General features: G+C 39.0%; 1 long non-coding RNA gene across 3 annotated transcripts; it reads right to left on the reverse strand.

Annotated features, from left to right (window-relative positions):
* Positions 1-541: 541 nt before the first annotated feature.
* Positions 542-13,780, reverse strand: LOC140650338 (uncharacterized). Of its 3 annotated transcripts, none has more exons than XR_012041933.1 (4): positions 12,847-13,780; positions 10,844-11,009; positions 10,553-10,664; positions 542-649 (listed from the first exon to the last, which is right to left on the reverse strand). It is a non-coding gene; the product is annotated as an uncharacterized lncRNA (long non-coding RNA). The 3 variants fall into 3 exon arrangements; XR_012041934.1 differs by lacking the exon at positions 542-649 and adding an exon at positions 9,188-10,159; XR_012041932.1 differs by lacking the exon at positions 542-649 and having other exon boundaries at positions 9,188-10,664.
* Between the last annotated feature and the right edge of the window lie 2,803 nt (positions 13,781-16,583).

A 16,583-nucleotide genomic window follows, 5' to 3' on the forward strand; every position in this document is an offset into this window, starting at 1 on the left:
CCCAAGTGTCTGAGAGATTTTCCAACATGGAGGCAGGGACTTAACACACTTCTTACTGGGGTTCAAAGGAGGATGTGCAGCAAACCCTCATTTCTGCTTCATTTGTGGCTGTGAAAATTTCAAAAAGCTAAAGAAAAAATTGTAACCAATGAAGACTGAGAGTCTGTAGAACACTCAGTAAAATAATAGTCTGCAAAGCATTAGAAGTAGCCCTGTTGTTCTGAACAATTGCTTTTGGAAGGATTGTCATTTACTAACTTGTAAACATTGAAGTCCAAGGGTTCATTGACATGAAGCAGCAGAATAAAATCAGATGGCTCAGATGGGTGCTGCCCAAGTTTGTTGCCTGACCTCTGACAAAGATTGCTGCATGATTTATGAATCAGCTTCTGTACTGCTGCCATTCTCAGCTAAGCATTAAATTCAAAGTGGATCAGTGTACCTTAATAAACAGGCTTGAGATGTTCAGGAGTTGCTTCACTGGGTTTTCAGACTTGCTGTGGTGGCACTGGCAATCTCCATCAGAAGGGCAGGGCAGATGGCTGCAAGTGGTAACTGCTTTAGAAGCCTGATTTTAATCCTTGACTGCGTATGTGTCAAAGCCCAAAGAGAATGGCAGTTGTAAATCACTGCTGGATTTACTGAATCCCTGAGGAGTCAGATAAGAGAGTAAGAAATCAAATGCAGATTTTAATGCTGCAGAGTAACAGATCACCCATGTGGAAATGCTAAAAGGCAGCACATGACACTGCACATCAACATCCAGAGATTACTGGCCTCAACTAGATTAAACATTGCCGCCTAACTACATGATTACCCCCACATGCTGAACTCATTGTATCATGTTTTCTGTATGCTGACTGCCTTTGAGATATTTAATGATAAATGATATTTAATGCTGCTGCCGTTTAATTTAAATTCTGTATTACAATACACCATTCATTAAGTACCAGGAGCTGACACTCTTGGAAAACACAGGGTTTCTTCCCCCACTTCTGGAACTTACAAGCATCTTTGACTTCATCAGTTCGATTTGGGAGCAGCTGCACTGCAGTGAGATATTCTATACTAGTCCCTGATGCAAATCAAGCCAGGATACGCTTGCCCTGTCATATAGTATTTTGCAAGATGACTTCACATTGTCCAATGCCGCTCTATTGCTGCTAACCATCTATGAAAATCAAGAAGTTGGATAACACTGATGTTATAAAAACCCTTCACTGTCACATGTATTAGCCCAGTGTTCCTTGTAATGCTCAACTGAACAAAATGCACACCCTAAATGGTACAACATTTTCTCTGCCTGTTGCAAAAGACGTTGAAAACAATGTTTCCCTTTCCCATGGGCTATTGGGAGCCTTTGTTCCCAAAGTGTGTATGGGGGAGGAGGGAAGGAAAAGGAGACTTCTCCAGAAGGTTTATTTTGTCTCACTTCTAACTGTATTTCTTCTAAAAGTTTTACATATATATATATTTCTCAATTTTCCTGATTGAGAGTATCACATTCCCAGAAGCTGACTATTCCTTTTGAAATCTTGTTCAGAAACCCAGAAGCCTTTTAGTAAAGGCTACCCTTTTAACAGAACACCCACACCTCTGTTTCTTTTGGGGTTTGAACCTCTTTTTCTTTGGATCTCACAAGCATTTTCTTGACTAGATCTCCAGTGTACATCCCATGTTTTGTAGAACAGATATTTGAACTTGGTAGTAAGTGTTTCCCCTGGGGAAATGGTAAACATGTCTGTGATCTGTGCCACCTAACTACAGTTGTCTACAATTAGTCATGAGTTCCCTCTGCAGTGAAAAGGGTTTAGGAGCTTGCTATACAAGCTGCTGGTCCTGCCTAGGCTTTGACCATGTGCCTTAATGATCGGAAGGTGGATTCTTAAAAACAAATTTTCTACTGCTGTTTTAGTAGTATGCCATTTCAAAGAGAGGAATTATCACATTAAGTAAAAGCTGCATCTGCTACTTTATCCATTACTTTCATGTTTGGGGGTTTTTTACGGGCTCCTAGTGCTGCTAGTTTCTGACAGCTGTTTTGAGAAAGGAAGTATGAAATATAGGACTTCAGTGGTATTCACTCTTTCTTTTCAAGAAAACCTTTCAATTATTTTTTCAGTCACTAAACTAGTTATTTCGTAAACAAAATAAAACATGTGGAATTGGGAATGGAAGCTATCTCAGAATTTCAATTTTAACTTTTGTTGCTTTAAGCCAGACTCTTCTTGTAACCCAGACTCTTGTGATCTCAGCCTCCATTCTGTGGCTTGATTATTTAAAAATAAATTTTTGGAGCATTGTAATACACACACATACACTATGGAAAGGGTAATTAACATGCTTGGAACACTGACTAATAGTACTGTGTTTTGGTATGTGTGGTTAGCATGTATTATTCTTGTAAGCTATTTTGAAAGTCCAAGCAGTTAGTACTCACTATGGTAAGGGTTAGTCAGTTTGCCATATAAGCTCTTATATCTTCAGGAATCAATTAGCTCTAAGAGAAAATTGCAGGCAACTGAGGTTTAGCTCTGCCTGGAAAGATACTGTACATCCCATGTTTTGTAGAACAGATTAATTTCTGTAGAACACCACTTAATTTCAAATGGCCTGGAAATTAGGAGCATTCTCCTGTCCCATTTACCTATAGTCTGCACAAAGGATAAAAGACTCCATATAATGGCAGGATTTGCTTTTGACATCTTTTGGGAATTCCAGTATGGGAAATAACATGCATGAAAACTTTGAGAACCCAGGGCTAAATCATAGGCAGTGGGATTCACTAGGTGAGAACTAGGCGATTCACCAGGTGTCTGTGTTCCTAGGCTGGTCAGTGGAGATCCATGCAATATAGTCAATGGAGGAGGGAGAACTATTCAGATGACCAACCACTGGGGGTTTGATTGCAGTTGCAGTTGGACAAACAACATTTCTACTGAAATTGAGGCATGAGGATGCTAGATCCAGAGAGAAACAGACCACGCAGTGGAGAAATATTAATTCAAAACTTGATTCTTCTATTTACTAGATCAAGCTAGTTCCTAGAATCAAGGTCTGGGCTCAGTAAATTCCACCTAAGGGAAGACAGATGTGAAATTTAGGCTTTTAGCTACCAGAGAATGATACAGACTGCTTTAACAGCCATTATTTATACAGTCTGCTTTAACAGCCATTGCTATGCAGACACAGCAGAAGAGATGCCAAACTCCAGGTCCTGAGAGAAGGTTGTTTTGGTGGCTGTGGTTGGAGCACACTTTGGGCCAACACTGAATTCCTTCCAAAGGGGAGGGGAGGTAGTGGTGATGGTGATGGGGATGTTACTCATCTTTTGCATCATGGTCTTCCACTTAAAGTACTTGTCTCAAAAGTGTAAAATCTGTTTCTAATCTGTCTTTAGTCTGAGGATATCTATGGGAAAGGGAATCTGAGCACTGACAAACAGAGGCAGCAGTGAAATCTAGCCTACAAGCTAGATGGCTACTTTGAATGGTCCTGCCATCAGACTGTTGAAGAAAGGTCTACAATAAGCAGAAAAGCAAGCAGCTTTAAATTTTTATTTTACTTTTATTTTTTTAAGAAATTTTCATCACTTCATTATGTCATGAGAAGAAATGGAGAGGTAGGTTGAACTTGAAGAACTAGAGAGTTCTGGAAAGGTTAGGTATTTCTACCTATGTAGATGGCAGTGGTGTGCAGGATATTCAGCATCACAGTTTTGTGTGTTTGGGGTCCCAAATTTTGACTAAGTCACATTTTAGCTCTTAGGTGCTATGATTTGGGATTCTGAAAGTTAGACAATGTTTCTGGGACATTTCCGAGTATGGTATTTATGCCATTAATCACTTGAGTTTTTCTTTGGCTGATTTTTCACATTTATGTTCAATTCCAATCTAGTAAGTCACACAGTGTCAAGCTTTAAAACACATCCTTAATTTCCAGTGACTGAAAAGTCTCCCCATCCACAAGGAAAGCAGTTGTGCTGAAACCTAAGCACTTAGTACTAGGAAGCAGGATTGAGCCCCAGCTTTGGTTTTAGTAGACTATTTTATTGCTTGGAAAGTGTGTTGCTCATAGATTCAACCAAAAATTCCATATCCATTGATTGTATTGAACTTTGCATAATCCTGTAGCTGAGGCAGTAACATGGAAGAACAGTGGTGACAGATAGCTCATTCTGAGGATCAGCTGGAAACTGCTTTAACTGTCAGCTCATGGTACAGTTAAGAAAGTTTTCCTTTCTTGAACTTGACTTGCTGTGCAACCAGTAATGTGAGAGTAGCGTGACCAAGAGGAAAGCAGATAGGAAAGTAATTTGTAGTTACAACAGCCTGCAGAGAGGGCACACATGACACCACAGTTGTGCCTACTGCTCTCCCTGAGGTGTATCTGCCAGGCTAAGGTGATTGCTGGGCAATGCCAGCACTGCCTGGTGATTCTCTGGGAGTGATGGGAAGAGCTGTACACCCAAATGAAGCAAACTGGTGTATCAGTCTCTCTGACTCCCTCTACTAACAGCAGGGAATTCAATGAGCTACATCGTATCTGAGTTTTCAGATGCCTAAAAGTTCACTGAGAAAAATCATAAGTAAGTCAGAGACAATAGCTTTCAATTGCTTCCACACTACTTGGGGAATGTAGGTGTTAACCTAAGATTTTGAGGTATTAAGATTTTGGGGGGAAGTATGCATGTGGACCTAAATATTTTTATGCCTTTTAGATACTACCCATGGGCTTCTAACAACCTGCTGGTATGCTTTGCTTTCACAAGGTCAAACAGCCCCGCTGTGCTTTTCTGTGGCAGATTACATGAGTAAAACCGTGCTTTAAAGCAGCCTGCATGTCAGGCCTCCTTTGCAGAGCATGAAGGAGAACCTATAGTGTGATACTTGATTTTTTAGAATCTGTAGTTGAGTGAAATGTCTTAAATGGAAACCGGCCTTGTTCTGAATGAAAATCTATCCTGGGCACTGCACAGATAGGCACCTTTATTGTTTCCAGAAGAAGTTGTCTCATGTAAATGGATATTGTGTTACTAGAGGGCTTTTTTTTTTTTAATAGCTTAAATAGCCATTTAAAAATTACAGAATAGTGTGGAATGCTATATTTTATAGCTCAGCTGTATTCACCCTGCTGTAACTAAGACCCTGGATGGCCTTCACCATAGCTGAGGCTTTTGCCTGCGATTTATAATTCAACTGATTTACACAGTCCAGTGGATCCCAGAATCAAGTTCCGAAACAGTGCAGATGATGACGACAATGGTAACAGTGCAATAGTTTTGGGGTTTTTTTCCCCACTAAACCCAACCAACCAACGAAACCACACAGATTATAAATCCTTTAAAAAGTAACAAAAAATATGCATGGTTGAATTGATTGCCATTAGGAAACACAATATTTTTCATTGCTTCATGTTAGTATTTTTCTGCACTGTGGGGTTTTTTTCCAAAGTTTATAACGTGTGTAATGAACCTGTATCAAAAATAAAGCCAAGCTAGTTCATTTTTAAGTGCAACATGGAAGAGTGCTATACTGGACATAACCTTTTTCCAATAGATACAGAATCTCTTATTAAAACTATAGGGAATTTAATAGCTGTAGCTTTATAGTTTATCAGACATACTTAGCTTTAATTCTTGGTAAAATTAAATTCACAGTTGCTGAACCAAACAGCTAATTTCAATTCTGAGCTAATCAGAAATGCAAAGTGGTTCAATCAGTAGGATATCAGTGAGGTTGTATTTAAATTGTAGGTAGATACTCAATTTCTTGCTACAGTGTTGCTCATGATAGATGAACTCTCTACTTAAAACTTGAAGGTCTGCTTGTCTGAAGTTAAAAACTTAAAATTGTCCTGTATTGTTTTTTTCTGACACTGTTATGCATTGTAATGTACTTAAGGAAGAGCCTGGATTTTCAAGACCGCCAAACATTTGCCTCTCAGAGCAGAAACTGGAAGAGGAGATTGAAGGATTAGCCACTTCTGAAAAGCAGACATTTTATTAAGGAAAGTAACCACTCTGGGGGAATCTTAACCAGCCTAGAAAAGATAGTTGCTCTTTCTCTAGACTAATGGCAACAAACAGCTTGAAGTCCCTGAGCCATATAAGAATATAAAGCTGTGAGATGCCAGACTCTGTATGGTTGATGCATAGCGTGCAGTGCACAAGCAGAGACTCTTTGAAGTTCACGCTGATAGCCAGTGAGGTTGGTATCCATACTGTTCACATCTCATCATTTAGGACAGTGATGATTGTTCTTTGCCACCCGCATCTCTGACTCATTTCTCCTCTTTCCTAGCCCATGCAGGCTGCTAGCAGACTTCAACCCCTGTGCTCAGCAGTGCAACTACGGCGGTGCTGCTTGCAGTGACTGCAGGCATCTTTCAAACATTTCTACACACAAACACACAGCAGAACTAGCCTCAGTCTCTGTACTTGATGGCATTACTCACCATTGGTCAGAGGAAAACCTGACAGATGAAATTCATGATTAAAGCCACAAATAATAAAATTTGAAAAGTATGTCTAGAGTGTCTGGATACAGTTTTGCATGGAGTAATGCAATCTTCGGCAGTGCCAGGCAATTGCCTTTTGGAAACATTGGGTGGCCTGAAATTAATTTGTTTAGCTTTTGCTTATGTAAAAGTGTTCAACTTCACGACAACATCTGTTATGAACCCAGAGGTTATAGATGTCCAACTTGCATTTATATGAAATAGAACCAGATGCAGCTGTTGGGGAACAGACTATAACATCATCTGAATATTTTTTAAGTGACTTCATTGATATTTTGTCTCATGTTTTCTTACGATTCATGATTAATATTTTCAAAGGTGATTTATCTTTCATCTTGGGTTCCGCTATTGTTGACCTAACCTTAAGAAAACATGATAGAGATTGAGAAGAAAGAACGTTTGCTGAATGTAATATTTTTAATATATTTCAATTAGTAAAACATGAATTAAAGTCTGTACAGTTATAAATTATGGATATTAGAAGAAAATTATGTGTTCCTTTTTTTTCTTTTTTTCTCCCAAGCAGAGAAAAGCTGAAGAGTTCTTGTCTTTTTATTATACCACTGTGGATGATAGCACTATGCCGAGTGGACTAACAACTGATTGTCCTTTTGACTCAGCAACTGTGATTGATAGAGGTAGAATATATGTAGCATGTGGTCTCTCTACCTCTTTTGTATTCCTAATAGTAGGTTATAACAATTAAAGGATACAAGCTTCGTCTTCATTTCTGGTTGTGGAAATTCAAGAAACATTTGTTCTCAAAGTAGAAAGGGTATTTATGGAAAAGCTTTCTGAGGTTTCTAGTAGTGCCATCTGGTTGCGCCACTAAACAATCGTTGCAGTCAATTGTCTGAAAACCATAGAATTGAAGCACTTGCTTTAAATTTAGTACTTGTTTCACTGTATTGCTGGGGGGAACATTGCACATGCATAAAGCCAAGTATGTGTTTAAATACTCTCATTGAATAAAAGTATTTAACAGCTAATACATTGATGTCTACAGCAGGAGTTCTGTTATGCTCCTTTTCAAAGCTACTTTATATTTGAGATATCACTGCTAATTTTGTTTTTTACTATTTTGGGGTTGCAAATATTCATGCTTTTAAAAAAAGATTTTAAAATACCATTTTTAAGAATGATACCCTGAACTCTCAAAATGAGCTATTGCAATTTTCCTCATGCCAAAAAAGGAAAAAAAAAGGAAAAAGTGTATTCTCTAGGAGGATTTTTGAAGTTATTTCAACAAATGGCAAAATTATCAGTAAACTCTTATTTGAATCACTATGACATGTCAGGATTTATGTGACACATCAAACCTTCACAGGAAAATGAAATAACTACTAAAAGTGTGAAGAAACATGAGCTTTGTTCTTTGTAACAATTCCATATCCCTATTGCAAAGATTGTAAAGAAAATACTCCAGCCATATTCCTGCCTCTTTCCAAAGCAAATCATTTGTCTCTAATATGTCTGAGGAAATAAATGTATTTCCGTTTGTATGAAGTACAGAGGTCCGATGTAATCCACAAATGAAGGCTGATAAATAATTTGTGAAATTAGAGTGCAGTGTAAGGAAAGCTGATTATGTATCTACCAACCCTATGGTGAAGCCAGGCTCTTTCCAAAGAGATCAGTCATGTTTGTGACTTGCTAGGTAAAGGCTATGAAATGACTCTTCCAGTTTGTTTGTTTGTTTGTTTTTTAGAAAGGAGGCTGTTATACAACTGCATTTCTTAACATTTCAGGTACAATAAAGCCTGTGAAGTTAATCCACAGTAAAGGTCTGTCCCACTCTGCATGAGCCCACTGGTGACTCCTGGCTGTGCACACTCAGAGCTTGCTCACCCAACGCGTTGTACCGCTGAGAGGGGCCCTGGGTGAGCGGAGCTACTGATCCCACTCCTCAGCCTTCACACCTCAGCCCCAGCTATGGGCGTTGAACGAGCAGCATATGGGACACCTGGGCTTTATGGCATATTGCATCTGCATTCACAACTCATAACTGGTTTCCAGTTCTACAAAAGTGGTTGAAGGCTTTTCTTAAGGGTATTTCCCTGTTGCATGAGTTGATCTCTAGTTTATTTATATTTTGGGACAGGGGAAAGAAGTCACTATTTCCATTAGATAACGTCACGTTCAGTATTAAGAGTTCACTTCCCCAAGAAAGAGTAAGGAGTACACACGGGGAAAAGAAAAACTTTTATCTCTCAGATCCTCCAGATTTTTATCTAATTGTCAAAAACCCCAACGTAAAGGCTTAGGTTTTATTTTTACACATATGCAAATAAGGTAAATACCCCAGAAATCTAATAGTCCATAAAGCTTAGGACACATTCAGGTGGTGTGAAAGAATAACCAGAATGACCTCTAGTCCCTCAGCTCTCTTGGGAGCTGGGGGAGAAGCTTGAAAGGACAGATGTGGAGTATGTTGTTCAAAAGCATCAGTGGATCTTCTTGGAGTTACTAACTGATCATGGTATCAGAGAGTTATTCCATGTCATGCCCTAAAATGTGGGTCTGACCCCCACCTCCATACCAGAAAAGACAATTCTGCTTCTGAAATGTAAACTATCACATTCATAAATAAGCAATTTATAGTGTTAAACAGTTGTTGGACAGAATCACGGCAGACTAATACCAGGCACAATCGTTTTAATGACAGTTAATCAGCTGAAAAAAAAACACAGATTAAATTTGAAAACATGTTTGGACCTTTATTGTCTATTGTCTATGCAAATTGGTAGGTCCAGTTATCTAGGCTAAATTCATTCTCACACTGAGTGGTAGTTGCAGTACTCTAATCCAATAAAAGCAAAATGTTTTTTTATAAAAAAATTATCAGGTAAGTTTGAGATTCTCTTTTGTTCAGTAACTTGGTTTCTCTACTTTTGAAGTCCAATTTCTTCCTATTTTTCTATGAAGAAAAGGTTTTTTTAAAAAAAGAAAGCTGAGCTTCTCAGACCCCAGGTGCAGGTTTTTAAAACTGATGAATATTGAGAGACTCCTGATAGAAAAAGACAAAAATTGGCAAAGTTGTTGGCAGGAGGGGCTTCTTTTCTTTCTTTTCTTTTTTCTTTTTTGTCCTACATGCACCTGCACATTTTACACTGTTTTTTAAACAGCTGTGTTTGGTAGTGTAAGTGTTGCCTGTCACAAAAACATATGCCCCAGCAATTACAAGAAACTGTAAGCTGTTCAGTGACTCATGAAGTTTCTTAGAACACTTTTCTAGCAAATAAATTAATATATTTCATAACCACAGAGCAGCATTTACAATCAGTGCTAGAAAGATGAATGTGGGGTAATGTAAGACATATGTGACTTTCTATTGGTGACTTTTTTTTTACTGTGAGACCTATGAAAATGGATTAATGATAGATTTTTCTTGCTCTAGTCCATGCTGAAACTCAATACCCATCTTGCCTTCTATACAAAATCATAGGCGTAAAGTGGACAGAGGCTTTGTTTAAAGTGCAAGGAAGATACAAATATAAGACAGAAACAAGAAAAACATAACAATATATAAATAAATAATTAATAGATGAGATCAGTATCTTGCAAACTTAAGGCACATGAGCATCTCGTGTGAGCTGTCCTGCTGACTTCAGTGGAAAGCTCTTGTGACTTGTTGAATTATCTAAACAAGAATTCTTGCATTAGACACAGGAATAGTTTTAAAGTACATCATTTGCTTCTTTCTTTTTGAGGAATGCATGTTCTTGCAAAAGAGAAATTGAGGTTGGATTTAAGGTCAGGAAATTTCCCCTTCTTAAAGGTTCATGCACTTAGATAATAATAATAAAAAAAAGAAATTCTTATTTCTTTTGTACACTTCCGAGAGGACTGCTCCAGGTTCAGGTACCTGCATTTCATCATTCCTTTGGTAGCTATTCCTTTGCATTTCCTTGTAAACGCCAGAGCTAGGTAAAATATGGCATCAAGTATCTCATCAGTTTGGAGATGCAGTGTTTTAAACATAATTTTGCTAATGATTCTGCTTATGGTGAAATAACAGTAAAAATGTTCATACTCAACATGGGAACTTCAGTGTGTCTCCTCTCTTCTTGCAGAAGTCACCAAAGATCAGGATAAGCTTTGCTTCTTACTGTTTCCACCACACACTAGAGAAGAAGGGCCATTCTCTGTTAAAAACAAAAACCAAAAGAAAACTCAAACCCCAAAAAAACAAATCAAAAAAATCCACATGATATTATGTTATTTAAGCCAGAAAGGACTGTGGCAACAGACTTTCCTGGGCATGTTTTCAGAAGGACAGTTACTGCTAATCTGCTAGATGATGGTCCTGATAGAAGCAACCTACCTCTTGTGGGATTTGTTGATACCTTTAATTCCCTTCTTGTCTTCCCAGGCCAGGCTGTAACTTCTGCCTTTCTCGGTTAAGACCTTATTCCCATTAGACTACTTAAGGAAGTTCTGCGTAGGGTAGACCTTCACTTTCCCTTCCAGTCCTGTCCTGAGAGTTTCTCCTGTTGACAGGGGAAAAAAACACACATATGTATGTAACAAAAAGTGTTTATTATCCTTGCACTAGCTTAGTGGTTTTGAATACTTTTTCAATATAATACTAATTGTTTAATTCAACCTATGTAAAATTGAAATGTTATTTTTTCTCTTCAGTTTTGCATGAGGACTTTATCTCCTTCCTGTTTTATATCTATGCTGACAGGTTTGTGACATCACTACTATGTTTTCTCAACTATGACAGTATAGCCAACTGCTCCTAACAGTGGAAAAGTACTGGTGTAGGACTTAGAAATGACAGATGTGAGATTTGTGAATGGCTGAGCTGTCATGAGCCATTACCAACAACAACAAGTCGGTGTTTGCTAGATGCTGCTCATGTCCATAGCTTCAATAACTTCTGCAGTCTCATAAAAACAGCCTTTGTAATTACAGTTTTGACTGGAGTGGTTGCTGTAGGGTATATCAGAAGAGGACTGCTTTATGCAGATCAGAAAGGGGGAAAATTCTCCTACCTGAGGGTCACATCCTGTCTGTAACAAAAATGCCACTGTGTAGAGCAACAAAGGAGGTCTCAGTCACTTCAGCATTGGGTCACTCCTAATATAACCCAAATCACTGCAGGGCTGCAGTAGGTCAGAAACAGTTAGTCTGGGGCTCACAACCACAAACATTTTCTCTTTTAATTGTGGTTAATGGGAAATAGGACTTCAATGGCGAGACTGGTTCAGGCAAAGAGCTTACACAGTAAAATAAATAATAAAAAAATCACTGTCCTCGATTAGAGGCAAATTTCCCCAAACCATTTGTTATGGCTCAACATAGGCTACGGCCTCGGCTAAAGATACACCTCCACAGTGGGATTGCATGGATAAAGCTGTTTTGCCAGGTGTGTAGCACCAGCCAAATTCCTGATGTGGGACCATTCTCTAGTTACTTTGTGAAGTTAGAATGAATTCAAAAATGAGGCTGGTGGATGGATCCAGCTTCAAATGGTTATTGCAAAGCCCCTTGGATACATTAAAGGTAACTCTGTACTTCACAGCCTCGATCCCATCTCTATTACAATCAGCCTAACGGAAGAAAACAGAGAAGCCTTGTCAAAAACGGGCCAAAACCCAACCATGTGAATATACATGACCATGTTGCACAAGTGGCTGGCCCAAAAGATTATAATACACTCTCTGGCTTTAAAATGCACGGGTCACACTCTTAATTCATATTCACAAGTCACCTGGGACAAAATGTATCTCTCTGAGAATTTGTTGGCATTTCTACATGGTTACTTATTGTTTTTTTTCTTTCTGTTGCATAGGAGTGTAGCTTCTCTCCAGTTTCACACTCAGTGCTGAGACAATGAACTCCCTGCCCCCAGGGCTTGCCTACTTCCATCTAACTGACAAGAGGCATGGTGCCTCCTACTTTATCTTTGTGCTGACAATGTGTACAGCAATTGTGAACTACACTCACAGAAATCTTCCTAACCGCACTGTTTGGGCCTGAGGCTGAATTTAGAGTCTGCCTAAAAGACTTAACAAGAAGAGCTGGGAGATAATATTAAAACGTTGTGGCACAGACTAAGTCCATTCACCTCCCCCAGGTATTATGAATGGAAAAGGTTAAGCAGGCAGCTCAGCTAAGTCACTTCAGATGTGTATGGCAGGAATAAATACTTGTGGTGTGACATTGTTGGCTTCAAGCAAACTGTAGTGTGAGTTTATGAGGGCTGTGTATGTAGGACTATATTAAATATTTTCTTTAATATAAATTGACAAGGCCATACACCTGACCTACAAATTGGTACATTTATTATAAGTCTGGGGCTGTGAGTGTTATTTTCACCTGCTAAGAATCTTGATTAGAAGCTATCCGTCCTCCACACCTTCAGCCAAAGCAGTTTGTCCTGGGAAGTACAGGAGCAGATAATAATGGATGAGAAGTGTTCACACTCATTCTGCAGTCCAGAGATGGGACAACTATCCTGCTTGCAGGCAGGAGCTGTACAAGCATGGCTTCTCCTGCCCACAGGAGCTTGGCCAGGTAGAGAGGTCCAGGAAATCCTTTCATGCTTGTGTGAGCAGTGAAAGCAGGAGCACACTGAGAGCAAGGCTGCTGTGAGGCTGGTAGACGCTGGGACGCCACATAAGCAGACCAGCCACATCCCACGGAGACAGTGGGTGCAGCTTCACAAGAAGGTTTGGGTTGGTGCAAATTACTGATGTGGGTTGCCACAAGGCAGGATTTGGAAACCAGCATCTCGGCAACTTAACTGCTGGAGGCAGCACTCCTGGAAGTGAATGCAAGTCACAAAATTGTGAGTGGCATCTCATTTGCTCTAAGTATTTCGCTGTTGATGTGAAAGCCAAAAAGCTGTTAATAAGTTAAATCCACGCTAACAGTTTCTGCTTTAATCCTCCAGCAGTGTCAGCATGGTACCTGTATCAAGAGAGGCAGAGTCAGTCATTCAAAGTAGAAACCATCCCTCATAGCAAAACAGTGCCCTGGCGAATCTGAGGATTGGGAGTTTATGCCAGAGAGTATAAAAGGAAAGGAGCGTGCATAGATAGGGAAAGAAAAAAAGGGTTTGGCAGCTTATCTGACAACGATCCAGTTTAACAGGAAGACAGCCCCTCTTGGTATAAATCTTTATAGCTTTGTTGAAGTCCATGGTTAGCTGCATCAGGACCTATGACTCTTATTCATCAATTTGACTTTGAAGTAACAACTCAGCAGTCTTTTGGCTTTCTCATTTCAGATTACCAGGCTATAAAGCCATTGAAACTTCCTATAAGCTCTGGAAAAAAATAATAATTCAGTTTTCAGTGCTAGGCCATTGGTTTTCCTATGTGTGTAGATTTCTGACTGAGAAAAAGAAAGCTAAAAGGATAATTTGATTGTTGTACTGCATATTTTGAATTCAAATCAACTGTGGGCTTTTAAAATGTAAATTCAATAAACCAGTGCTTAGATAGACACAGTCTAGTTTACAGCCACTTCTAATGTTAACCGTTTATCCTGTAAATAGTATGAAGCTGGGAAAGGCATGTTGGGTGATGTTCAGCCATGATATATGGACAGACTTTTGGCTTCTGTGGCCTTGGAAAAATATCTTTAGTTAAATATATTTAGGTATTTACATCTTTGGCAAAATTGAGGCACATAATAGAAACTTAGCCAAAGTTTTCTGAAAGTTAGAAAGGCCAAGTATTTGGTTTGATTTGAGTGTGAGTAAAGCTTAGCTCTGAATCTTGTTTCTCTGCCAGGAACCATGCAAGTTTCTATTGATTTTTTTTTTTCTTTTTAAGAAAAAAAAATGCTCTAGAGCCTCTTCCAAAATTGAACACCCATTGGAAAAAGTGCTTTTTCATGTTTATTCTTCTAATTAATTACTTAATTAAAAGCTAAGTAAAGGAAAACCTTGAGAATCCTGAATATTCGGTCATTAGGACTCCACATGGCTGGAAGTTGCCTACAGCTGCTTTTTTACTCAAAGGCCCATATTCCATAGTCATATGCACAGTCCAAAGCTGAACTGAGTAGAGGACTGCAGGTTTTCTTGCATGCCTGTAAAAGAAAATATTATAAAGCACTGAGAATCTTGTTGCATTGGGAGATTCATACTTTTCAAATAATATATTGTATAAAGACAAGAGTTTGTTTTAGAAAATAAACACAGAAACAAAATAAAACAGAAATAAAAAGTAAAAAGCCACCATCACCTTTTGCTTGATGATTCTCTGCTCCTCTAAATACATGGGGAAAATACTATCTTTTAAGAATATATGTACCAATCCTACTGATCAGTTTCTTGGTGATAACCTTCCTTTGAAAGAGCAAAACTGTGGGAATCCTGTAACAGAGTCTCTTGAAGCAAGACACTGGGAAGAACAGGTATCCATGGCAGGGAACAAGATCAGGGATCCCTCAGGATCAAAGTAAGTCATGCCCAGGAGGCTAGACCACTCTCTTACAGGGCCAATTTCCATGCCCTTTTCTCAAGCTAAATTCATATCCTCTATTAATATGAGCATCCCCAAAGTAAAGCACTATTCAGTGTCAGGCTGTCAGATTAGGAGTCCTGTGAGATGTTTTGCAGAGTCTTCTTGCCAGCAACCTGACAACACCTATGTCAGAACAATTCTACGCAGCAAGGGGCACCAGTTGTATGTGAAGTATTTGGGGATTTATCTCCTTTTCTCTTGCTATCAGCTGCTATCACAACTTATTCCTTCATGTTTGAAAAAAGAAAATGAGGATGTTACAGGTAGTAACACTTCTGCTCTGTGAAATCAGTCATAAAGGTGTATTCTGGAATGTCACAGCTTGTGTAATGTAATGCTTTAATTAGATGCCATGTCCTCAACAGCCTGCAGTCTGAAGATGTCAACTTTGCCTAAAGCTTCTGATGCACAGAAAAAATGAGATGGAAAATAGCAAAAATAAATAGCAGTTTTATGAGGCAGAATGAGATTGTGTTGTTAGCAGGGAACCGTGGAGCCAGGGAAGGTTAAGGGTAATGGATATGATAGGTATTTTGTAGGACCTGAGTCCTTTTTTTTCCTTGAAGGGACTTGTTTTTAAAAGGCAGACATTATAATGCTGCAGAGTTTTCATGCAAGAGATCTCTGAATGCCTGCAAAATATTTGGAGCATGGATGAAGACCGACACCATTACAAATATAAGACTTTCCAAGGAAAGTGCAAGGAAATGGCATATGAGAGAGCCTGAGCCTTGTGTAGAGGACTGAGGCACTGAGAATGCAGGGGGTTTTTTGTAACCTTCAAGATATTCCAAGAACAGAGCGGTCCTTGCTAATTTTATATAACAAAGGAGAAGAGATGCCTACTTTATGGAAAAGGTCCTAATGCCATATAGCTGTTTTAACTCCCTCTGAGGTGTCTAATTCTGCCTTCTCACCCAATCAGGGTTCTGGATCTCATTTAAATAGTTTGCTCTCTACAAAGAAGTTACCATATTTTTTCTTTTTTGTTACCCATATTTTTTTCTTTTCTTGGCTTTTTCTTTTCTTTTCTTTGCCTCTCCAATTTCTCATCTTTAAAATGGGAATATTTTTTTTTCTTTCAAAGAAACACCAAAGAAAAGCTGAGCAGTCTTGTTATACAAAATCACGAGGTGAGATCCATCTCACCTAACTGTGTGTGTCTATGTCCTAGATGTCTGCAGTTGCGCTCAATACTTGGCTTTCTGTCTGTGATGGATCAAAGAGGTGGTTTTAGACACTTTCTACCTTATGTTTAGCTGTTTCCTTTTAGGATCAGATGACATTCACCCTACCAATGCCTACTTCTGTCTACTGACTATAAGAAACAGGTATACACTTTCACATTGTAGGCTTCACTGTGTGGTCAGACTAATCCCATGCAGTATGCCTGGTTCAGCCACAGATATCCTGTGGTATCTTTGGCAAAACACCTCATCATTTTGCGTCCATTCCCCACACTTAAACCATTCATTCGTCACACAATTGTAGTGCTACCCTCTGCCTGACTCCTCTATTAGACTGCATGTTGGTCAGGGCAGATGATTGTCTTCTATTAAGTGTAATCGCAATCCTATT

This window comes from Ciconia boyciana, chromosome 1 (assembly GCF_034638445.1).
Source record: "Ciconia boyciana chromosome 1, ASM3463844v1, whole genome shotgun sequence".
NCBI lineage: Eukaryota > Metazoa > Chordata > Aves > Ciconiiformes > Ciconiidae > Ciconia > Ciconia boyciana.